We start from the raw sequence: 19,919 nt of genomic DNA on the forward strand, positions 1-19,919 counted from the left end.
AGTTGTGTCTAGGCATTAACCCTTGGGTAGGATATCCTAGAGATTATTAGTTATCCAATAGTATGGTTCAATGCCTAAAGGTTAAAGGGATTACAACCATTGTTGATTCTAGAATCATGGGCACTTCTTGGGTTGGATATATTCTTGGTTGAGCATGGAGGATCTATACCTTCTTGATGAGAAAGTTGGAGAATGGAGTAACGATGTGACCCTTCTCCAATAGTGCAATATCTCTACAAGATGTTGAGGAAAAGTCGACGTAGTCATGGACCAAATCATTCAAAGATTTAACTACAAACTTTGGGGTATAAGGCCCTAATATTAGATGATATATTAAGAGACAAACGCTCATGGTGGAGAACAATTTGGAAGGTGGATTATCCATTGAATATTTGGTTATTCACTTGGCTAGCTATTTCAAATCAAATATTAGCATGGAATAATGGAGAGAAGAGGGATTGATAGGGTATAGGACTGCACATAATATGAAAAATGTTGAAGTATATGTGCATTACTTATTTACCTCATATCCATACTCACAAGCTATGTGGCAAGTTGTATTAGCCCCCCTTACCGTTAGAAAATCAAAAAGGAAGAAATATTTTCTTGACCTTGATAATTACTTGTGATGTTCTTGACTCCTTATTAGAATTATTTATATATTATTTCTTTTATTTCATCAAGCAATTACCAAAGAAATGGCACATAAAACAATGGACACCAGATGTAGGCTCACACCCAGGGAAAAACCCCTCTCTAGGGGAAAACCCAATCAATAATTCCTCCTTAATAGTTTTTTGGAGATATTCTAAGACTCTTGACCCAAACACAAATTATCCTCCACACCAAGTAAACCTTCTTCCTTACTTGCAGATGATCCTTCTTGACCTGGCAGCAGTCGCAGTAGTGGCAACACTTTCCTTGACCCAACAACTTCGACCTTGCCTTAGAGAATTCAATCTTCACTAAAAGACTTCAATCTTCACTTAGAACCTTCAATCTTGGCCCAATACAACTTATTGAGGTGGCAACTTCCAACACCAGCAACTTTGACCTATCCTAGTAGTAGCGTTACATGACAACTATCTACGACATCAACAAGAGAACTTCGATCTTCCAAACTAGGGCATGAGAGAGAGAGAGAGATAGTTGCACCAAAGGTTCGATTTTATTATTTTCCTTCTCCGAGACCAAACTCACACTTCCTTATCCTCCTTCTTCTACTTCACACTTCTTCTGGCTTCACGAGATATCAAACTTGCTTGTGAGAGAGTGTGCTTCAAATGGAATTCGAACTGCTCTATTTATAGTCCTTTGGTGAGGTTGAATAGCCTTCTTGAGGCCGACTTGATCATCTTAAGTACGACTTGGTGTGGAGGCTACATAATACATATTTGACTCAATACTTAACCTTTTTATATGATTCAAAAACCCAAGAAGGGTCTCTTTAAAAGTATGCCGACTTTATTGACTAATAATAAATCCTTGAAGTCCTCAATGCGGACTTTGACCTAAAACACGATGACCCAAGCATGAAACCCATGCTTTAATAAGTCATTATTATTATTATTATTTTCTTTATTCTTTTGATAAGTACATTCCATGATGACTCAAATATATTTAATGAAGATTGAACCTAGTTACATTTTCCAACACTCCCTCTTAACTAGGGAGGTATTCATTATATATAAGTGCAAGGAAGATCTCAACTATATGAACCACGAAGAACTTTAGGCACCACAATGCCATGGATTAGATTCCTGGTGAGGGCAATCTATCCAAGTGGGACTAAGATGGACTCAAGCTTTCAGCCTCTATAGGTACCATCAGGATTACTTGCCAACCATCAACCTAAGGATCCATGTGTGTAATAAAAAACATAGCTCTACAATCAACACCACCTTTCCAACTTCAAGACCTATACATCAACACAAAGTGTCGGCCAGATGTCCTCCCAGGCAATGATTCACTCACAAAGCCTCTCCTTGATCCAGCAGAACAAGGACAACAAATCTCTCCCGATCAAACTGATCGGTAACCAACATGCTATCAAAACCTTTGAGAGATTTAAACACAACCCCAATCAATAATATACTTTCACATATTCATAAATAAACACAAACCTTAGGGGTTTTCCTGATGTTGCTTCTCAACACAGTAGGCCTATCAACTAAATCTTTCCTTTTCAACTTCACATACAACAACATATCCTTCAAACTTCATTCTCCAATCAAAACTATGCTCTCCCTCTCAATTAGGGAGATTTTCTTTGTCCAGGCTCCCTCTTAAACTAAGGGAGATCTCTTCTATCAACTTCTTCTTTTCGACATTGGAGAATATTTCGTGGCTTCCATCCTTCTTATCAAAGTCACCATCACTACTTATATCATGCTCATCACATCAACCTTTCTTTCGATCATCTTCACCACCTAGAAGATTGTGTACCTTCACAACTTAGATAGAAAGTACAACCAAAAACTATAGAAGCATGAAGTTAGCCAATACCATCAATTTTATAACAATGAACACATTAGATATAATGAACAAAAGACTATACTTCAACTTCTTGCCAAGGTTTAGTTACAAACCCTAAATCACAACCACAACTCATCAAGATATCAAACTCATTATATATAGGATTTCAATATTCTTTCAATGACATGACATGATATTTCATATAGAAAACCCTAGGAACAAATCATATTAATATATTTAACAACTTTCAAATTTCATATCTTAGAAAACCCTAGATTTTATACATGAGCTTAAATAATCAAAACCAATCAACATCATGACTAGAATCTACTAGAGTTTGATGTAAACCCTAGATTTACAAAACATCATCATCCTAGAACATCAAAAATTTACAAGGGCTTATATTAAACCCTAATACTTATGACCATCAATAACTAGGTTAACACACATATCTAGGAATTCATCAACATATCATAAGCACATCATATGTCAGGCAATATTAATATGTTAGACATATACCGACCTAGAATAGACTAGGGTTTCAACTACATGGACACATATATACACCTAGGGTTTCACTCCTAGGACTTTAAATACCTAGTAAGGAATTTGCTTATAGGCCCAACCAAACCCTAAAGATCTAGAGTTTCACAACACAGTAAAGAAAATTCTATTATATCAAAATTTCAAAGTTTCAAGATTTTAGACAACATCATTTTAACCCTAACAAGTTAGGTTTTCATGATCATATTGAAATCCCAAACATGACATCATCAACAAAAACTTCAAATAGAACTTTCCAATAATCCTAAGCAATATTAGGACTTCAAAAATCTAGCATTAGCATACCCTTAGGTTAGGGTTTTTCCAGAGAACATGCCTAGGGTTCTATAAAATCAATTAAGAATATGAGGAGGGGTAGATTTATCAAGTGATGGATCACCCAAGAAAATAATCATTAAGATTCAATATAGATAGACATAACGATGTTAGTAATAGATTGTTAAATGAATGAACATTTATTATAAAGAAATCAATGTTTTGTAGTTTTGAGGCATATTTTTGTTTCTTGACAAACCTTGTCTTGGGAGGCTCTCTTTCATATTCCTTGAGGATATAGAAAATGCTTCCCTAATCAAGACAATAGAGGGAGAATGATGATTAGTATTAATATAATCAAAACTAGAGTAAGTATATGAAATCAGAAATTGAAAGGAATAGAGATACTTATCTCTGGGAGATGTCGGGGGCTCCCTCCAAAGCTTGAGGGATACATTTAAACTTATAAAAACAAAAGAAAAATGTCTTTTTCCAAAAATATGTTAAAAACCTATAAATTCCAAACATCAAAAATACAAATAAAATATCTAATACTAGAAGCAAACGACTTAGTAGTGTAAGTCCCTAATGTCAAATTCTTCAGGTTTGGCTTTCTTTAGGTCTTCTTCTTTAGCAACATTGGCTTGATCTCTTTCTCTCTTTTTGTTTCTTGGATTGTCGAGACATTCACTCCTATAGTAACCCTTCTTATGACATTGATAACATTCTACTTTGGACATATCAACCTTCCACTTTGGCCCTCTCTTGACGTTTCCTCTATGTTGAGTAACATAAGCATTTGACACTCCTTTAGGGTTGGAAACTAATGAAATTCTTAATTCTTCTTGATTACAAGCAGTCCATATTTCTTCAAAAGTGGGAGCTTCCTTCCAACTATTGTGTCCTGTAACAAATGCACCCCAAGTAGGAGGTAATCCTAGTATAACGGTCATCAAAAGTTCTTTATCTGGAACAATTTCATCTATGGCCAAAATGTCATCTTTGATTCTTGATATCTTCACAAAGAAGGAGACCATTGCATCTTCTCTAGTCATATTTGCATTTCTTAGTTCATTCTTCAGGCTCACAACTTGACCAATGTTCTTGATATTATATATCTTTGACAATGCCTCATACATTTCTTAAGCATGGTCAATGTTGGCTATAAATGGGACAAGATTGTCCTTTATTCCTTCTAGCATTAGGTTCATGGCCACTAATTCCAAATCTCTGAACTTTGCTTTATCAACATCACTAGAGTCTTTAGTGGGCTTCTTTACCTTTCCTTTCACTAGGTCTAGTACCTTGTTCTTTTCAAGGATGAGATCAATCCTCTTCTTCCATGATCTCTAGTTTGAGGCTCCTTCAAGTTTATTCTTTCCCTTGATTGTGTTAGACATCTTCCTTGAATATAGTAGACTTCTTTCTTGAAGTAATCCCTTTGAATGATTTCTTGATTCCTTGATCAAGTGCTTGAGACTTCCTTTAGCTTATTTCTTCACCAAAGCTCCAATACCATGTTTTTTCTTTTCTCGGTAAAGCTAGCTAATCTATTATATTATATACAGGTAAACATTACATGCAAAAAGACAGGCCGTCCAGGGCCAACTGTGGCACCTTGGATAGCTTTGCTTGACACAGAATTCGCCCTCGCAGGGGCAGCACCTCCAGGATATACCAAAACTTATGACACAGAGTTGATCTCAGACAGTAATGAAACGGCCCGCGCAGGGGCTTCCAACAAAAAAACTCATAGTAGACCTTGCCATGACGCATAACAGACAGACACAAAATATGAAAAAGAACTGAAAGTATACAAACATAGAAATGTAGCATAGTCCAGATACCAGCCGAGACCTCTAACCTATACCAGACCCGAGAGAGAGAAAAGTAAGCCGGAGAGTGCCTCTGGGGATTAATCTTCAGGCTCTTCCTCAATGATGTAGCTCCAGCCTTGGCCTTCAGGGATGCCTTCCCACATTGCCATAGGATCCTTCGCTGTGGCCGGCGGTTCCTGCTCTGGAGGTCGGGGAGGGGCTTGCTGAAGCTCCTTCCCTGAATTGCCCTTTTCAATTGGTGGCTGCAGCACTGGACTTTCCTCACGATTGCCTTCTGGAAGTATCTCAGCCGAAACCGGTTGCTTTCCATCTTCATTCCCCTCAGGAACCTTCGTAAAGAGAACTGAGATATGAGCGTTAATGCCTGCATTTTCCCGCGAGCTGCCCAGGGTGAAAACAACTGAGCCGAATGCTGGAAGCACGGACTCTCCTCCATTGGAGCTGCCGACCTCCAAGAACTGACTGGCTGGAATTGGTATGGCTCCCGCCCTCCTGTAGCAGTAGCAGCAGCAGCAGTGATGGTGTACATCCGCTGCAGGGGGGCGTGAAGATGCACCACGCCCAGGTCCCCTCCTACTCGGCTGTCTTTCACGCAGTCGCACCATATTTTCCGCGGCTCCTTCAACTTGCTCCAGGACCGAGCTAGTGGGCTTGAAGTCTCTGCTCTCACTGCCAATTGAGTGCAGTCCCCGAATTGATTCAAGGCAGAGCTCAACTGCCCATAAACCGCGCACAGGATTAGCAAGCAGGAAGCGAACTTCGCCCAAGTGAATGCCTTCACTCTTCGCATCAATTGCGCTCCATTTGCCCTCAGAATTTTGTTCCCACCTGAGGCATTCTCCAGAGTCGAAATGGCTATTTGCAACAGCAGTGGCTGCGTTTTGAAGGAGAAGAGCGTCCACCGGACGAAATTCCTCCAGAGCCTGCACCACACAAACCTTACATTGCGTATGAGCCTGCAGTGATCCGTCACCCTTATAAATTCTTGCAACATTCCCTCGATAGGAGCTCTCCATAACTGCTCCCTGCAACAACAGCTCTTCACCTGGCGTAGCATTGAATGCCAAGAGCTCGGGCTGTTGATCTTCATACCTCGGCGGCAGCGTGCAATAACTGTTCTGCGTTAACACGGGGCGGCACATGCTGGGCATGTGGCCCGTCCCTGGCTGACGTGCTAACACCCGCATCCAGGGTCCAATACCATGTTAGAAAATCAGAAAGGCAAAAATATTTTATTGATCTTGATAATCACTTGTGATGTTCTTGATTTCTTAATAGGATTCTTTATATCTTCTTTCTTTTAGTTCATCAAGCAATTACCAAAGCAATAGTGTAATGACCCACCTACAATTACAAACAGAACGTGAATATTAGCATGCATACAGGGCACCCATGTGATAGTTACATATGCATGACCCGCATGTATTGCAATAGTATACATACCGGCTAATATTGGAAAATGTCTATGCTTAAGTTAATAAATCAATTATCGAAGTAAATTTCTAACTCGTCATCATATAATATAATATATATAACAAATGGGCCTTTTGACATATACTACCCGTATATATATCTATCTATCTATATATATATATATATATATATATATTTGGTATATAATTAAATTTATTTATATGTTAAAAATAAAGTAAATAAAATAAATAACATATTTCACAAAATATTGTATTAAACTAAACAAAAGAAATATTGTATTAAAATAATAATAAAAAATTATATTAAAATAATCAAAAGAAAACCATAATATAAAATCAATTCAATCAAAAGAAAGGTAATAAAGGTGGCAACCTCAATGAGTCACGTAATATATATATATATATATATATATATATATATATAACGTAGGGAAGACAAAGAGACATTGCAGGTGGCAGGTAATGAAGAGGAGTCGAGAAGATGATAGGCATGGGCGGTGGAAGGGAGCTTATAAGGGAGTCGAAGGGGGTTTTAGAGGAAGGATTTATTTTTTGAGAATGGTTTGGGGGGAAATAGAGAAGGAATTTACAACAGAGAGCCACATACAGACTAAGGATTACTAAGTCTCGATTGTTCTTGATGCTTTTTGGCACAGGGGGCCAGAGTGCTGAAATTATGAAGTATTCTGGAGTTGGGAATCAAGGTTGTGCCCAATTTGGCAGAGAATTTTTGGTCCTTTGGTAATGGGAGCAAATTTGGGACAACAACAATCCGAAAACAACTTCAAATGAAAGTCTAGGTAAGTACCTGCAAAAGAATGGTTAAATTTTAACTTCAATATTCCGGGTATAAATTTCATTAAAATTCTGTTAATTTTCCAAAATTTAGAGATTTTGTGAATTATTAAATTTCAGTTACGGATTCACTGTTAATTTCAAATTTTGTTTCTATTATTTTAGTGAGGGTGTTAAAAATAACACATAAAACTATGGAAACCGGATGTAGGCTCACAGCCAAGGAAAAATCCCTCTCTAAGGGAAAACCCTGTCAGTAATTATTCCTTCAATAGTTTTCTAGAGGTATTCCAAGATTCTTGACCTTGACGCAAATTATCCTCCACACCAAGTCAACCTTCTTCCTTACTTGCAGATGATCCTTCTTGACCTAACAACAAAAATAGTGGTGGCAATACTTTCTTTGACTCGACAACTTCGACCTTGCCTTAGAGACTTCAATCTTCACTAAAAGACTTCGATCTTCACTTAGAACCTTCGATCTTGGCCCAATACAACTTCTTGAGGTGGAAACTTCCATCACCAGCAACTTCGACCTATACTAGTAGCAACATCACATGAGAACTAGCTATGACATCAACAAGAGAACTTCGATCTTCCAAACTAGGGCACAAGGGAGAGAGATAGTTGCACCAAAGGTTCGATTTTATCTTTTTCCTTCTCCTAGACCAAACTCTCACTTCCTTCTCCTCCTTCTTCTACTTCGCGCTTCTTCTGGCTTCAAGAGATACCGAACTTGCTTGTGAGAGAGTGTGCTTCAAATGGAATTTACACTGCTCTATTTATAGTCCTTTGGTGAGATCTAATAACCTTCTTGAGGTAGACTTGGTCATCTTAAGGTCGACTTGGTGCGGAGGCTACATAATACATATTTGACTCAATACTTAACCTTTTTACATGATTCAAAAGCCTAAGAAGGGTCTATTTAAAAGTAGAATGACTCTATTGACTCAGAATAAATCCTATAAGTCCTCAAAGGGGACTTTGACTTAAAACATGATGACCCAAGCATGAAACCCATGCTTTCATAAGCCATAATAATAATAATAATAATAATAATTTTATATATTATTTTGATAAGTACATTTCATGATGACTCAAATATATTTAATGAAGACCGAATCTAGTTACATTTTCCAACACTTAGTTGCCCAAGGTAATGGATTCAAGAATCTTTGTTGAGTCGCTTCAAAGAAGGGTTTACATTAGAGAAATTTTGAGCTCTAAAATGGGTCTCAAAACAAAAATGTACAACCAAAATCAACTTTATAAGAACCAATAGGATTCAAGATGATGATGTCGACCATGGGGGATGATTCACCATTTTTGGAGTTAAAAAACAAAAATATTAAAAAAATAAAAAATAACAAAACTAATTTTTGAACTCGTATTTCTAACTTATCTCCCTATTGTTTTACTCAAATTTCAAGCGAGAGCACTCGTTGAATGCAAAATTCAATTCCTCATCCAAGGAGTACACGTGTTGCATACTTTCGATGGACCCTGCCAAATGAAAAATGAGAAATACATGAAAAACATGATTGTTATCACGTTTTTCATGTATTTCTCATTTTTCGTGTAGCAGGGTTCATCGAAAGTATGCAACGTGGGTACTCCTTGGATGGGGAATTGAATTATGCATCCAATGAGTGCTGCCGCTTGAAATTTGAGTAAAACTGCAGGGATATAAGTTGGAAATACACGCTGAAAAAAAAAATAGTTTTTTCTTTTTTCCCTCTAAAATTTGATGATGCAATATAATCTTATTTTATTATTTCCACTATTATTTTATAATATTTCTTAGAAGGCCCATTTAAGACCTCAAAAATTTTCTAATGATAATACAATTCTCAATAGTCTTAGAAGTATTCCTTTTTATACTATTTGGATCATCTCATTGGAGCGAACAAGAGAACCTTTAAAGGAAAATCTAGATTTTTCTGCCATGGTTGCTTCTAATATAAACTCTTTCTTAAGGGAAAATAAAAAAGAGTCTAAATTAAAGGCATTGAGGCAACTTAAAGAGTTTATTATAAATCGGGAAGTAACTTGGTCTTTCTTCAACAAAGCAAGCCAATGGACACAAGCCCATTACAAAGAAGGACCAATTTTATTTCTTGCAAATGATCACTATTATGAACTCCAACTTGGTGTTGGTTAAGGTTATAATACTCAAGATGAACTCTTTTCTTTCTGAATTTTACTCAAGTATGCTTTGGAGAAAGGAATCACATCTCTATAGGTCATGAGGGACTCCAAATTCTAGTTGATTTCTTTAAAGGTCATTGTTGTATATTTAATATGATTTTGCAACCTTTATTGCATCAAATCAGAGAGTCTTGGAATTTTTTTTATTCCCTTTCGGCTAAATATTGTAGAAATTTGATAGAAATTGCAGCTACTCAAGATTTCACACTGAAAAATGAGAGACACAATTATACTGATCTGTGAAATGAAATTCACAATTTGGAACAACATACATAGACATGAGATAAGAAAAACCACAAATACATAGTGATTTCTAGGGGAACCCAACTGGGAAATACCCCTCAAGCCTCTTTTGCATTAAATAGTTGAATTGAGAACTATTACAATTGCTAGCTCCGGCTATGAGCTCAACCTGCAAAAATTTTCTCTTGCCCAATAAGAAACTCTGGCAAAATACTTAGCCAAATATTTTCTCTCCAAGCCTCCTATTTCCTCGCGCAATTCTTGAGGAAACTAGCCCCTATTATTTAGGAATTTCCTTCAAATTGATTGATCAATTCCCAATGATTGATCATATGATCTCATGCAACACTTGTACACTCAAACTAGTTTACACTTGTTGTTACATTGCCCTGTCATCTCCACTTCAGCTGAGGAACTCAAATTCTATGCATACACTAGCTATTTTGGGTTGATTGATCAATTAACTAACATACATATGAGTTAGATTGTTTTCCCATTGCACAACTAACCTTCAACCGATTCTAACAATAGTTAGAGGTCATTTAACTGAAAACAACTGAAAATAATTGAACTGGATTACTAAAATTTAGCAATCACATGTGCATAATTGAACTCCAAGCCCTGTAAAGTGAATTTAACGATCTAACTGAGTGACAAGATCCATATCACATTAGTTAACTGCCTCCAAGTTGTCTTGCTGATGTGAAAATTCGATTTACTCAATTTGACTAAGGCTAAAGTCAAATTGAGCCTTTCTTGCTACATTTTTTTCAACACTCCCTCTTAGCAAGAAAGAGATTTTTCACCACTCCTATCCTACACCCGTGGAATTCGAATTTACCTCTTGATAATGCCTTTGTCAAGATGTCATCATCTTGCTCCTCAGTTGGAATGTACTATAGAATCATAATTTTCCTCTCCACACAGTATCACAAATTATGATACTTGATATCAATATGCCTAGACCTATTATGAAACATCGATTCTCAAAGAGCTTAATGCAACTCTTACTATCACAATATATCATTATCAGATCCATCTCCTGACTGAAAAGAACCACAAGTATTTTCCTCATCCTTATGGCCTCACGTGCTTCTTGACTTGAAACCATTTATTCAATCTCTGCTGAGTTGAGCGCCACAAACCTTTGCTTCATATTGTACTAGGAAATAGTTGTAGACTCAACACTGAAGATAGCACTTGAAATACTTTTCCTGTCTGATGGACTCCATGCCCAATCTGCATCTGTGAAGCCTTGGAGCTTCACTCCCTCTGTCCTCCTGTACCATAATCCATACTCAGAAGTTCCTCTGAGGTACTTTAACACATGCTTTGTTTCCTTCCAATACAACTTGGTAGGCCTCACCATAGCTTGACTTTGTTGGTTTACTGCATAGCACATGTTAGGTCTTGTGTTCACTAGATACATCAAAGACCCCACAAGCTACCTTCAAATGGTAGCATCAAATTCTTCTCTTGAAGTGGCATTCTCCTTCCTCCAGTTTGTAGCTAGAGGTGTGTCCATGGGCTTACAACTCTCGATGTGAAGTATCTGAAGTATTTCAGAGGCATACTTCCCTGAGATACAAAAAGTTCCCCATTGCCTTGCCATACTTCTAGCTCAAGGAAGTAATGCATGGGGCCCATGTCTTTCATCTCAAATTCCCTTACATGATCCTCTTTTCAAGAGCAGATCAACTGCTCATCACCTGTCAATATTAAATCATCAACATATAAAACAAGAATAAGCAACTTCCCATCTACGACAATGTGATAAAGGTTCGCATCTACTTCACTTTTGGTGAAGCCTAATCCATTGAGATAATTGTTGATCTGAGTGTACCATGCTCATGGAACCTATTTGAGACCATACAATTCCCTCTTGAGTTTGCACACATGAGACTCTTGATCACATGTCTCAAATCATTCTAGCCGCTCTATGTAAATTTTCTCCTCAACAACAGCATTGAGAAAGGAGATCTTCCCACCCATTTGAAGGATTTTCCACCCCATCTGTGCAACCAATGCTAGAATGCATTTGATTGAGGAATATCTTGCAACTAGTGAAAAATTTTCCTCATAGTCAACTCCCTCTATTTGAGAGAATCCTTTGGCCAAAAATCTGGTCTTGTACTTCTCGATGCTCCCATATGTTGCATGCTTCACTTTGGAGATCCATTTGGAACCAACCACTTATTTCCCTTCTAGTCTTGGAAACACCTCCCATACACTATTCTTCATGATGGATTCATATTCTTCCACCATGGCATCAACCCAAAATGGTTGAGCAACTTCTTCCTCAAATGAGGAAGGCTCTGTCTTAATGAGCTCTATCATGAGAGCCATGCAACCAGTGTACCTATCAAGTGACCTCCTTTGCCTGCATTGAGATGTGGGGGATCCCACATTCTCCCTTGCATCCTGCAATAATCTATCGACTTCTTTGGTTATCTTTCTCCCCTCTCTGGAAGATTTTGGTTGAGTGGGTGCCTCCAATCTGCCTCATGTGTGCTCCTCTGCATGTGGCTGCTCCATAACCTCCTGAAGCTCATCCTGAGGAACCTCCTTTGGAGCTAGAAGCTCCTACTCGGGTTGGATACTCAACTCTCATTCCAGATAGGATCTCATAGCCTTGTCCTCATCAAACTTGACATCTCTCCTCACAACTGTCATCCTCAGTGAAGGAAAATACATCTGATAATTGTGTGGAGTTTCGGTGTATCCTACAAAAACTCCCAACTCTGTTGTAGGATCAAGTTTCTTCCTCAAATCCTTGGAGACATGAAAATAAAATGAAGCTCCAAAAATTGTGAAATGAGACATCAAACTTTCTCCCCAAGGAAGCTTCCTCCGGTGTGATCATACCATGTATCTTATGAGGGCTCTGGTTCTGTAAGTAGACTATTGTGTTGCATGCTTCTGCCCATAGATGCAATGTCAGCCCCTAATCATGCAACATGGCCCTTGGTACTCCCAATATGCTTATGTTATTCCTTTCAACAACCCCATTTTGTTGTGGGTTAAGGGGTGCTGTCAGTTCTCTTCGAATACCTTCTTTCACACAAAAGTGCTTGAAGGCATGCAAAACAAATTCACCTCCATTGTCACACTTCAGAGCCTTCACCTTCTTTCCACCCTCCTTCTCAAATAATGCTTTAATTCAAAAAACTTAGAGAAAACTTCATCCTTCTTCTGCATGAAGAAGATCCAATATTTTATATAGAAATCATCACTAAAAATAACATAGTACTTATGTTTTTTTGTGGACATTGTAGAAAAGGGTCCATAAATATCAGAGTGAACTCGCTCCAAGATTGTGTCTGCTCTTCTCTCTCGGTCATGGAAAGTGGATTTGACATATCTACTCAATGTGCACCTGTTTCAGACATCCGGATGGTCAAGGGAGCTATTAGGGAGATCGATGGTAATTTTCTGCATGATCTTTAAGGCCCCATGGTGTAGATGACCCAATCTCCTTTGCCAATGCTCTCCAATATCATGGATCGACAAATTTTTAGCCTTACTGCTCAATACAATGCAATATCCCACCTCAATTTTGTATAGTTTCTTCACTGGAACCCCTATTTACTTCATTTTCCCAGTAATTGTGTCTCAGAAATGCTTTCCCTTTACTCCAAATAACATCATAGCCACAATCCTCCAAACTGCGACAAATATCAGGTTCTTTTTCAGCCCAGTTACAAACATAACATCTTTGAGGCAAAGAGGAGAGGCTTTCTCCCTCTAAAAGGTGACAATACCAATTCTTGTAGAACTGTACCTCCCATCATCCACCATTTCGATATGCATCTCGAGTTCCTTCCCCTACAGGCTAATGAAAAACTCCTTGCACCCTGCCATATGGAACATGGCACCAAAATCAAGGTACCACACACTCCATGCATGTTATTAGGGTGAAGTCTAATTCGAATTATGAAGCCAATGCTTCACCTACTGTTCCTCCTGCAAGCTTCTTGGTAGACTTCTTATGTGGACATTTTGTTGCATAGTGCCCAAATTTGTGGCAGTGGAAGCATTTTATCTTGCTCAAATATTTCTTCTTGCCATTATTTTGGCTGAACACGAGTTCTCTCTAGGTCTTCTTCCCTTTTCCCTTCTTCCCTTTTCCAACCAATGCAAAATTCTCTTCATCCTCAACTTTGGATTATGTTCCATCCCGATTGTTTCTCTTGAACTCTTCTTGAACCAAATCAGACCACAACCTTTCCCAATTCAATAATCTTTTCCTTCCATTCATAGAGTCCTAGTAGTTGTGTCAGGATATTGGAAGGCCCAGAAGAGATAAGCTCATTAGGTCATCTTCTGCAACATTCACTCCAATCCCTCCAAGCTCATCCCAAACTTGTGTAAATATGGAGAGACACTGTGGAATGGAATCATTCTTATGCATTCTAATGTTTCGAAGTTTTTCCTTCATGGTTAATTTTCTATGGTTACTTCTATTTTTGAATAGCTCAGTTAATGTCTTCCACATAGAAAATGGTATATCTTTTCCATGGATATTTGAGACCACATGATCCCTCACACCTTCGAAAAGAATTCTCCTGGTCCTTGCAACATCCTTCTTCCATTGGGCTAATTGTGCATCCGACTGTGGAAGTTGTGCAATGTCAGTTTTAACATATTCTAACACACCATTGTCATCTAGCACTACTTCCATTCAACCCTTCCAGGCTATGAAATTCGAGCTACCCTCCAGGGCATACTCCAACCTTAGTCTATTGAAAGACATTCTCCTGATCCTGAAGAAAAACTGCTGCACAAAAGCTGCAAATTCGAAATTCTTGAGAGACAAGTTCGAAATACTGGTTCTAATGTGAATTCTAAGGCTCTGATACCATGTAGAAATTTAATAGAAATTTCAACTGCTCAAAATTTCACACTAAAAAATAAGAGACAAATCTACTTTACTCATTTGCAGAATTAAAGTCACAATTTAGAACAACATGAATAAGCATGCAATAAGAAAAACAAAAAATGCACAGTGATTTCTAGGGGAACCCATCTAGGAAAAACCCCACATGCCTCTTTACATTAATCAATTGAATTGAGAAACTATTACAATTGCTAGCTCTAGCTCTGACCTCAACTTGCAAAAGAATAATTTTTCTCCTGCCCAATGAGAAACTTTGGAAAAATACTTAGTCAAATATTTTCTCACCCAACCTCCTATTTCCTTGTGCAATTCCTTAGGAAATTAGCCCCTATTATTTAGGAATTTCCTCCAAATTGATTGTGCAATTCCCAATGATTGATCATCTGATATCATGCAACACCTGTACACTCAAATTAGTTTACAATTTCTATTGCACTTCCTTGTCATCTCCACTTCAACCAAGGAACTCGAATTCTCTGCATGCACTAGCTATTTTGGGCCGATTGATTAGTTAACTAATAGATCTATGAGTTAGACTATTGTCCCACTACACAACTGACCTTCAACAAACTCTAACAATAGTTAGAGGCCATTTAACTGAATACAACTGAAAATAATTGAACTCTATTACTAAAATTTAGTAATCACACATGCATAACTAAACTCCAAGCCCTCTAACTCAAATTTACTAAGCTAAATGAGTGACAAGATCCATGTCACACTAGTTAACTGCCTCCAAGTTGTTCCGCTAATGTGGAAATTCTGTTTACTCAAATTGACTAAGGCTAAACTCAAATTGAGCCTTTATTGCTACATTTTTTTGAGTAAATATGTATACAGAGAATATAATCATAACTATCAAAGGAGGCCATTATTCTTTTAGAAGGAAATTTAGTTTCCCACGAGTTAGTCAGGTCTATAAACCATATAGTTCTTACCTGAAGTATATTTCTTAATGACATGTAACTATTTTTGTGTTGGTGAAGGTGGTTGCTCGAAATATACATTTTTTAAACGATCATTACCTATATTTTTGTTGATGGTATTGTAAGGTTCATTGTATTGACACTGTTAATGTAAAATAGTCCTTGGTTTCTTTTTTCTGAGGCTTTTCTTTTTGTCAGATAAGAAGGCTCAAAATGGTTTTGTTGGGTTTGCAACATACTTGAAGGGTTTGATTTTGATCAAAACCCGTTGAAAATACTAGGGGGGATGAATCGATATTTCTTTCAATTGTTATATTATGCCATTTAATATTTTTATCACAAGTTAAACCATAGCACAAGAAATAGAACCAAAAAATAATTTTATTGGTGAATATAGTGAGGACTCCAATTCTCTTTTACAAAAACTCATGCTTCAACTTGTACAAAAAAATCTTTGACTCCTTCAAGTCTCTAGCCTTGAACAAGTTCAAGCACCAACTTGGTCAAAATGAGGACTCCAATCCTTCTATGATCCAAACTTTCCAAATAGACTTCAAAATCAAATTCTCCAAGATGTCTACGAAATCCGTTCCAAATACACTTCAAAAGGGGTCTATAAGGTCTTATCAAACCTGGTCCAAGAATTTTTCAAGTCCACTTCAACAAAGGTTGCTTCAAGTGACCTCTACAACAACTACAAGAATGCTTCAATAGGTTTTTTTTTCCTCTAGGAAAAATCGTAATTTCATTAGTAAAAAGAAATTACATTTTGTAGATGCATGTGAGCATATTTTAGAACATAATAGAGATTTGTCAGTCATCATCAAAAACTGAGATAGGCGTTCAAAAAATTGTTACCTTTGTTCCACGCAAGGAGGTAACAATGACTGTAATATACTGTAAAGAAATCGACTATATATAAAAACTGAAAAGTCTATCAAATAATAAATATATACAGAAATTTAAACAGTGATATCCATGAAAGGCTGGTGGTAGTATTGATAGTGTTCTCCATCTCGTTGTTCCCGGATCACCTAGATGCCCAGATCCCTGTTCGCTGCTTCTTTAGAAAGGCTATTAGCAGCTGTGTTCCGCTCCCTGAAAATGTGTTTGCATGCAAAAGAGTCAAAGGATGAAATCAATCTCGGTGCCTCATCCAGTATATGTCTCAAAGTAAAAGCAGAGCATCTAGAGGTTCTATTCAACCAATCACAAACAACTTTAGAATCCCCAAATAATTGTAGATCTCTACAGTTTTTCTCCAAAGAAAATAGTATGAGGAATTTAGCAGCTAATAATTCTGCAAAGTTATTAGTGCCTCTTCTGAATCCGTTGAGCATGTTGTATGAATGGTGTGGGTTGATATGTAGAATGGCCCCCATACCACATCCAGTCTCCTGTGTAGCCCCATCGAAATAAGCCCATGGCTTGCTATGATCAATTGATTCAGGAATTATACGTCTGTGCCTAAGGGGAGATGGATCCTCTGGGATGAGGGAGTAGTCAACCAAGACCTTGGCTGCGATAACAGTCCAACGAGGGGGAAGGTTCTGGAAAATATGTTTACTTCGGGCGATCCAAATGGCCCAGTAGATCATAAGAGGTATGTTACGCTACTTGGTGGCTATGATGGAGGTAAACCAATTCTACCAGGCCTCTGAGATAGATGCACCAGTCCAATTACTTTGTGGAGTAACAGCAGGTAAAATAATATTCCATAGCTTATGTGCTTCAGAGCATTCGAGGAACAAGTGTTGGACTAATTCGTTGTTGCATTTGCAGAGGTAGCACCAATGAGGTCCAAACTGTGTGTGCTTGAGTAAGTTATCACCAGTTGGAATTTTGTTCCTCATAATAGACCACATAAGTAGCCTGGTCCTTGGGGGGGCTTAAGCTTCCAAAGATGTTTCCACCATGCTTCAATGGTCTGTGGTTTTCAGGATTCTGTCAGCTTTAAATATCCATCTTTGGGAGTGTATCTCCCTGTTTTTGAGAGGACCCATATGATCTCATCTTCTCCCTCAGTAATACGAATGTGTGCTTCAGTAAGTGCCTGAGTATAATCATCCCAGAGCTGTGCCCATTGAGGTGGCATATTTAATTGGTGAGCAGATTTCCAGGCCTGATGTAGAAAGGTGGAATTTTCTCCATCCGCAATATGAGCCAAATGAGTGATATTATTATCTTGTAGATGACTTGTGAGTTCAATAGGCAGCCTGTGCATGTTCCCACATCCGATCCACGGGTCTATTCCAACTCGTACTTTATCTCCTGAGTGGATTCTCCAAGTAAGTCCAACTCTGATGGGATCCAAAGCCTTAATCACAGCCTTCCAGATAATTGAAATCCCTGTAGTGCTTCTTTGGGACCTCCTGATCCAATCCAATATCTGCATCGGGGAAATGTATTTTGATGTGGTCACCTTCAACCAGAGGCTGTCAGCAGATACTAAATGCCATCCAAGCTTAGCAGCCAGAGAAGAAGAGAAATCATCAAGTTTCTTTATACCCCATCTCCCCCATTTTTTTGGCAAATTAAGGGAATCCCATTTGACCCAAGCAAAAATCTTTCCCGACTGGCTTCCCTTCCAGAGAAATCTGTAGCAAAAGGCTTGTATTCTGGTGAGAATACCCCTAGGAATCCAAGCCAGTGACATCCAATAGACAAGAGTGGCTTCCAAGGCACCCTTAATGAAAGTGAGTCGGCCAGCTCGAGATAGGTATTTGAAATACCAGATATTGAGTATTTTCTCCATTTTAGAGATGAGCCATGTCCAGTCTGCTATCTTGTAGCCCAAGGGCTTCAACTTATACCCCAGGTATTTCAGGCCATCTTCAAGACTCATATGAGTGAACCGGAAGCGATGAAGTGCAAAATGGATCTCGTGTTGTGTACATTCAGCTACAGTCAGAGTTGATTTAGTATCATTAATCAGCATACCTGTTGCCACTTGAAATAAGGAGAAAGTGGCTTTAATATTAGTAAGATCTCCAATACTGCCATTGAGAAATATCATAACATCATCCACAAAAATAAGATGTGTGAGCATACAATCATCTGAAATTTTAATCCCCTATAGTCTGCCTCTTCTGTGCTCATCCTTAATAAGCCTGCTGAGTCCCTCCATGACAAGGAGAAAGAGTAATGGTGAAAGTACATAACCCTGTCGCAAACCTCTTTCAGAAAAGAAGAAAGGGGATGCACTTCCATTTATCAGGACATTGAAGGGAATGTTAGTTATATAACTCATGATCCATTTGATATATATGAAGGGAAAACCCAGGTGGGTTAATAGCATTCTAATGTATAACCAATTAACTCTGTTAAATGCCTTAGATAAATCAACTTTAAGGACCATACCTTTGAATTTCTTGATATGTAGGGTATGTAATACTTCCTGTGCAGTGCTCACAGCCTCATGAATCTATCGATCTTGGAGAAAGGAAAATTATTCCGGAGAGATGTGTTTGGAAAGTATGGGCCACCTCTGTTTGGCAATGATCTTTGCTATAATCTTGTAGATGCAGTTGCAAAGAGAAATAGGGCGATATTCATCATAGGAGGACGGGTTATCGGATTTAGGGATGAGCGCAATGAAGGTAGAGGTGATGGATGCCGCTATATTTCCACTGTTCCTTGTGTCCTCAATGACTCTTAGCAGATCTTCACCTATGGTTTCAAAAAAGGCCAAATAGAACTCAATTGACCATCCATCAGGTCCAGGGCTCTTGTCTCTTTTAAACCACTTCAAGGTGGCCTCCAGCTCACCCAGAGTAACCTCTTTAATCAGATCTCTTTCCTCCTCTTGCTCCACAAACCGTGGAAAAAGTTGTGCAACTCGTATGATGTATGCCAGATTTGCTTCCCGAGAGGCACTATAATCTCTTTGAAATGAGAGGTTTCCAGCAAAGCTAGTTGCGGAAAGGTGTTGACAACTTGTCCTTGTTCATTATGAAGCTGCCATATTGTATTTATCGTTTTCCTTCCATTTGCAAACTTGTGATAGAATTTGGTGTTTGCATCCCCATCCTGCATCCAAATTTTCCCTACTTCTCATTCTCTAGACTTCTTCACGATCCTTAAGGATTTTCCCTTTAGCTGTGTATAGGGATGTAATCCTCTCCTTATGTTCATCTAAACTATATAATCCTCTCTATTCATTCTCAAAGACAGTCAGCTCAGATTCTATCTGTCTCAAGGAGTGGTCATCCCGTGTCCTTTTATTGTGTGCCAAGATTTGGACATCTTCTTCAACTCTACAAGATTGTGAATAAAACCATTTGTG

The sequence above is a fragment of the Pinus tabuliformis genome, chromosome J (assembly GCF_031772625.1).
Source record: "Pinus tabuliformis cultivar Carrire ecotype Pingquan chromosome J, CPIR1, whole genome shotgun sequence".
NCBI lineage: Eukaryota > Viridiplantae > Streptophyta > Pinopsida > Pinales > Pinaceae > Pinus > Pinus tabuliformis.